The sequence below is a fragment of the Coturnix japonica genome, chromosome 1 (assembly GCF_054131305.1).
Source record: "Coturnix japonica strain WE chromosome 1, WE-NBRP24, whole genome shotgun sequence".
Lineage (NCBI taxonomy): Eukaryota > Metazoa > Chordata > Aves > Galliformes > Phasianidae > Coturnix > Coturnix japonica.
In genome coordinates this window covers 155,004,928-155,011,985 of record NC_140663.1, presented here as the reverse complement: position 1 = coordinate 155,011,985, position 7,058 = coordinate 155,004,928, and positions in this window count along the sequence as shown.

The window sequence follows — 7,058 nt, the reverse complement described above, 5'->3', positions numbered from 1 at the left end:
CTTCCTTCCTTCCTTCCTTCCTTCCTTCCTTCCTTCCTTCCTTCCTTCCTTCCTTCCTTCCTTCCTTCCTTCCTTCCTTCCTTCCTTCCTTCCTTCCTTCCTTCCTTCCTTCCTTCCTTCCTTCCTTCCTTCCTTCCTTCCTTCCTTCCTTCCTTCCTTCCTTCCTTCCTTCCTTCCTTCCTTCCTTCCTTCCTTCCTTCCTTCCTTCCTTCCTTCCTTCCTTCCTTCCTTCCTTCCTTCCTTCCTTCCTTCCTCCCTCCCTCCCTCCCTCCCTCCCTCCCTCCCTCCCTCCCTCCCTCCCTCCCTCCCTCCCTCCCTCCCTCCCTCCCTCCCTCCCTCCCTCCCTCCTTTCCTCCCTTCCTCCCTTCCTTCTTTCCTCCCTTCCTCCCTTCCTCCCTTCCTTCTTTCCTCCCTTCTTTCCCTCCTTCCCTCCATCCTTCCCTCCTTCCTTTTTTTCTACAGTGAAATAAATGGCTTTGGGAAAACTGAACAAAATACACCCTTAAGCCAATTATGATGAACCCAGAAATGTAATGACTACAATGGAGGAATCTGCCTGTAACTATTCTAGTTAGATCATCTCCCCTTCTTGAAGCTATCTTTCTAGCTTTCAACAGAAGATACAGCCATACTTTCAATGGATTAGATAGCCTGATGCTTTGCTAGTTGTGGGTACTCTGGAAATCCAACAATATGAAGACACAAAGATACTTCTGCTCACACAAAGAAGACTACAGACATATCCATACCATAAATGCAATGGCAGCAGACATGCAATACATTACATTTATTACATTTTATTGCCCACGGTGTATTTCTCCTCCCTCCACTCCACCTTCTTTGGCAATAGACATCATATTCTGAAACTCTGAGGAACAGCTTCCCAGAGCTGTTTTAAAGGCTGCAGACAGCTGAATAAATGTCTCATTCCTTTGTTTCAAACTCAAACACAGACAGCTCTGGAGTGCTACCTGCTGACCCAGAAGTAGGGAAGAAGGACATCAGACATGCCACAGACCTCATCGCTGGAGTAGAAACAGGAACTCTGTACTGTTGGGGAATAAAAAATAGGAGATTGCTCTCACAAGGCAATTGGTTCAGACTTTATGAGGTCCCAAGACATCAGACTCTAAAAGAACAAGGTGACTGTGAAGAAAATAATAATTAAAAAGAAAAAAAGTAGCATCGGTTATTCTAGGTTAGTTCAAGAGCTGTTTCATATGTTTCAGATCTGGCTGAGCAAGGACTTGCAGCTTAAACTGAGGGAAAAGAGAGAAAGGTACAGGAAGTGAAAGCAGGGTTGTGTAGCCTGGGAAGAATATAGAGACGTTGTCTGCATGTATAGATATAAGGTTAGGAAAGCCAAGGCACAGATAGAACTAAACTTGGTGAGGGATGTGAAAAATAACAAGGAGGAGTTCTTCAGGTATATAGGCAGGAGGAGACAGGCCAAGGAGTGTGTTCCCTTCTGATAAATGAGAATGGAGAACTGGCTTCCCCAGTGCATAGAAAAAGCTGAGGTACTCAATGAGCGCTTTGCCTCAGCCTTCACTGGTGGTCTGTGAGATGGAGTGTTCAATGGATTAGGAACTGGTTGGCTGGTTGCAGCCAAAAGGTTCTACGTCTGGGTGGAGGCTGGTTACAAGCGATGTCCCACAGGGGCTGGTCTTGGGACTGGTGTTCTTCAACATCTTCATCAATGACACAGACAATGGCATTGAGTACACCCTCAGCAAGCTTGCAGATGACACCAAACTGAGCGGTGCAGTTGATATATTGGAAGGAAGGGAAGACATCCAGATGGACATGGACAGTCTGGAGAAGTGGGACCATGAGAACTTAATGAGGTTCTACAAGGTCAAGTATGGGGTGCTGCACCTGGGCTAGGGCAATCCCAGGTGTTTATACAGACTGGGAGAATAACTCCTTCAGAATAGCCCTGGTTGATGAAAAACTTAACATGAGCCAGCAGTGTGCACTTGCAGCCTGGAAGCTAATGATGTCCTGGGTTCCATCAGAAGAGGAGTGGCCAACAGACGATTGTCCCCCTCTACTCAACTCTTATGAGGCCCCATCTGGAGTACTGTGTCCACGCCTGGGGCCCCCAGCACAGGAAAGACACAGAGTTCTTGGAACTGGTCTAGAGGAGGGCCACAAAGACGATCAGAGGGCTGGAGCACCTCTCCTATGAGAAAAGGTTGAGGGATCTGGGCTTGTTTAGCCTCTTAGGCATAAGGGGAGAGCCAAAATATTTTTAGAAAGCATAGTTAGGGGGAAAATAAAAAAGGCTGACAAATACAATCTTACATTGCATAGTACAGGGAAGTAAAGTACAATAAAACTGCTGAAAAGAACAGTCTTATGTTACAAGAATAGATTTTTGAGAAAACTGTATGAAGTTCTGAGAAATGTTTTTAACACTGAATTTCTATCAAATGTCTCATTTGAATAAAAATACACGGAGGAAGACACTGACCAACATTGGTGCATAAGCATACATGATTTGAGGTTAAAAACTGAAGTGCTTTACTAGACGTGCTAATTATAATCAACCGTTCTGCAATTTTACTGAGATGAACCGTTATATCAGAGGCTGATGTCACCCACAGATCTGAACCTAAGTCATACTGACTCTTCTGTATGACCATTAACGCTAAAGCAAAGTGGAAATCTATGATATTTTCCCCCATGCTGCAATCTAACAGCTCCAATGTTGAGAGGTGTCCTGAGATGTAAATTACGGGCCTGCAGGCCTATGTGTGCAAAAGCTTTTTTTATAATGAGATCCTCCAGATTTCCACATCTGTTAGGTACCTGCATATGATGTGGATTTGATTCTCAGTTCTTTGGGGGAAAAACGCTGCTTTTTGGTATTGAGCTGAGATGAGAACATAGGGTGCAAACAGCAGAGAAATGATAACATACTGGCACAATTGCTTCTTGAGCACAACAGGCTACTTGACCTAGAGAATGCCTGATTTCATTGGAAACAACCCTGCTGATGACAGGAACTGGCAAACTTATCAGAGCACATAAAAAATAGAATACCCTGCTGCTTCCCAGAACAGCCAGAACTTTGACTCCTGGCTGCAGTCAGGATGAAAAGCTTTTCTTCTCCCACTCTGCTAATTGAACCAACACATCAGACATGGTGCTGGGATCTCCAGGTCTGGATGCTCCTCTTCAACCACTCACAGACCCCTACACCAGCCAGGCAGAAAGAAGTGCACTAACTGCCCTCTCCCTGAGAGCAGTGACAGCCCTTAATTGCTCTTACACTTAGAGGGTGCTTTTAACTTCTCAAGTGCTCTGCTCCCTGAGCTGTGGGCATCTAGGCAAATACTTGGGCAAATGTGTGTTTCTTGCACAGCCGCTGACTTGCACGTGGTTGCCACTTCCTTTGAAAACCTGTCTCCAACTACAGATGTTGAGCTGAGACTTTGGCCCTTAAATCCTGCTCCTGTTCCCACTGCAATCAGCGACAATGTTCTGATGGACTAAATGGGGCTTAATGAGAAATTTGGCAACTGTGATGAAAGGATGAACAACGGCCTTCTGGATCTTCTGTAAAAAGCAAGGAAAGGAGCCAGTTGTGCTTAAGACAGAGATTTTAGCCTCTCTTTCAAAGGTAAAAAATAAAGAGACTGGCAAGATGGCCTTGAAGCTGCTCTTAAACATCTTGTATAACATAATTGCTTTTCAGCTCTTGAGTACTCTGCGTGTCCCTTGGGAAGCAAACAAGAAACATGCTGAAATGCAGAGCCCTGCAGAGCAATCAGTACCTTCAACTTTTCTTTTGTGTTGAGAGGTAATTAAAACCTTCTTTAAAACTCCTTGCTCTTTCACAGATACAAGGACGGGTCAAATCTAAGGATTCTTTACATGTCAGTCATGTGGCCAGAGTCTCATTTTCACCAGCCCTTGTGTTTTATGAAAGCAATGAGTTCTTGATTCAGTCCTGCATGAGAAATCCTAACACTGAGGGGATCATAATCACAACAATCCAGATATTTTATTTGCTTTGAGAATTTTCTGCACTCATGGATGGTCTGCATAACAAACTCAGAGGATAATTTTACACTGTGAGATGCAGGCACCTGAATACAGCATTACCAGTGCCAGGCCATGCTGTGCAGTCAGCCTGGGTGCAGTCTCACTCACAGTGCTTGGGAATGAATTATTCTTCAAGGAAAGTATCCCCCAGACCATACTTGAGCTTGTTTTGGACAGACATAGCTGTTTAATATCAAAAGAAAGCCTGTGCATCATCAAATATCCATGTTTTATGGGCAATAAGAGGATCTAGCTGTGAGAACAAGCTATGAGTTATTTGACAGTGTAGATATACCTAAAGCACTGCCATCCTCAAGTGAAACAGTAAATATGAGCATGTTATATAAGGAGTAAGCAGGGTAAAATCATCTTTTTCAGTAGTCAAATGAGGGGAATGTCAGGAGCTCAACAGCCTTCTGCCTTTCTTGATCCTGCCCTTTCCAGTGTGGCTGTCAGTCAACCTAAACAGGGCAGCTCCTGGCTATAACTACCTCAGCCATCATCCATTCTTGCTTTATGTTAAACTAACTGTGCTTAATAAACATGCAGGGTAGAAAGAGAACTGACAAGGGAATAAAGCCCAACCTGGATTAGTGCACTCGCAGGAACTTCCACAGGGATTCTGTTTTGTTTGGGATTTGCTAATGTTTTGCAAACTGAAATTGTGTTTCCTGTAAAGAATGCAGAGAATTCTGCAGGGTAAGCAACCGTGGAACATTACTGCCCTGGTAACAGCATACTGAGAAGCACTGAGGTTTACCAAGCCCAAGGTGAGACATTCTAACTAGCATAAAAATCTGGGGCAATGCTGGATGTCTGTAACAGCAGGTGTGCTCACATAACTCTGCTGTGTGTTTTCCCAGAACCTGCATTCATAGAGAGAAACCAGGCAGATTTGTACAGTCTGTGAGGGAAAAGCAGAAGCTAGAGGGCTATTGGGGCAAGGGATTCAAATCAAGAAGAGGGAACAATCTGTCAGACAGCCTGCAGGGCTCACACAAGCCTAACATCTGCTTGGATCACAGCGAATAAGATTATCTAACATCATTATAGCAGTTGCTGTGCAGTTCTGGTTGCTAACTGCAGGTTGTAGGTGATGATCACAAAGCTGGTTCCATATAGCTCACAATTACATATTTACGTTCACACAGGATGGAAACTGCTCCAAAAGTAATGCCTCCTATTTATTATGTTGGTCCATGATATCAGGGGCTAGTGTTGGTGGTATGGCAGTAGAAGTTGAAACTTCTTGCCAGTACATCATTGCATTTTGTTGCTGTGTGACATATGGCAGTGGGGGTAAGATTACAACCATCAGGACCTACTGAACCAATATGAGACTGAAGAGGGCAGTTTCCTGGATTACATCACTACTGGTGATGAGATGTGATGTCACCACTACGACATTACATCACAAAGTTGACTGAGTTAAAGGCTTAAACTTCCACAATCAATCCAGAGAAGAAGAAAATCTTTCTCCGCTAACACAATAATGCCATGCCCTTTATCAGTCTGAAGGCCACCTGTTGCCAGTCTTGGTTAGACTGTCCTATCACACCCACTGCATAGTCCAGATTTAGCACCTTCTCTGTTTAGTCTGATGAAAGATGGGTTACTTGGGCAACCTTTTCCTAGCAATGATGCCATCAAAGCAGCTGTGAAAGAGTTGGTCACCTCTGCTGGTGTAGATTTTTATAAGGGTGGCACGCAGGCTCTTGTTCATCACTAGCAAAAACACACAGCTAATAGGCAGTGATTATGTTGAAAAGTAGTGTTTTGTAGCTGAGAATTTGCTCTATCAAACAGTATTATTGTACTCCTTGCATCTGTTGTAGTTTTCATGAAAGTAAACAAACTGAAAACACATTTGAGACTTTGCTCCTCCTACTGTATTTGCTATTCACATACCCTTTCTTACTGGTATGTATTACTTCATTACGAAGTATTCCTTCTCGGAAAGGGCAGTCAGGCATTGGAATGCACTGCCCAGGGAGGTGATGGAGTCACCGACCATAGGAGTGTTCAAGTAACATTTGGATGTTGTGTTGAGGAATATGATTTAGCTGGGAAGTATTGGTGATGGTTGGACTAGATGATCTTCTAGGTCTTTTCCAACCTTGATAATTCTGTGTGATTCTGTGTGTGATTAGTGGGAGCAAAGAGTTTCACAGGTTCATTTGCCACCTAAAATACTATTTGGTGTGGTGCAATAAGGTTATTTATGTTCCTAGAGGTTGATGATCTCCAAATTGGAGAGATACGGGTTTGAAGGGTGGACACTTCAGTGGATAAGGAATTGCTTGGAAGATTGCAGCCAGGCATTGTTGTTAATAGCTCTGTATCCACAGAATCACAGAATCACAGAACGACCCGGGTTGGAAGGGACCTCAAGGATCATGTAGTTCCAACCCCCTGCCTGGCAGGGCCACCAAACATACACATTTACTAGATCAGGTTGCCCAGGGCCCCGTCCAACCTGGTCTTGAACACCTCCAAGGACGGGGCATCCACAACCTCACTGGGCAGCCTGTTCCAGGGCCTAACCACTCTCCTAGTAAAGAACTTCCCCCTAACATCCAACCTAAATCTTCCTTCTTTTAACTTAAAACCATTTTCCCTAGTCCTGCTATTATCAGCCTTTTCGAAGAGTTTACTCCCCTCCTGGGAATAAGTTCCCTTGGAGGCTGGAACTGAGCCCCAGGGGTCCACCTTGGGACTGGTACTCTTTGCTATCTTTACAAATGACATAAACTATGGGATTGAGTGCACCTCAGCACAGGAGTGGGTCCAAAAGAGAGCCTCGATCAGAGGGCTGGAGAACCTCTCTAACGAAGAAAGGCTGAGGGAGCAGGAGAATTAAAGAACCAACAAACAAACCCATCAGACCGCTGAAGTAGTCACCATCCCTCACAACCCCCTCGCTCACAGCCCGTAATGGCGCCGGGCCGGGCGGGGCTGCCCCGGGCTCTGACCCAACGGCGGGCAGGGCTGAACCGGGCACTTTA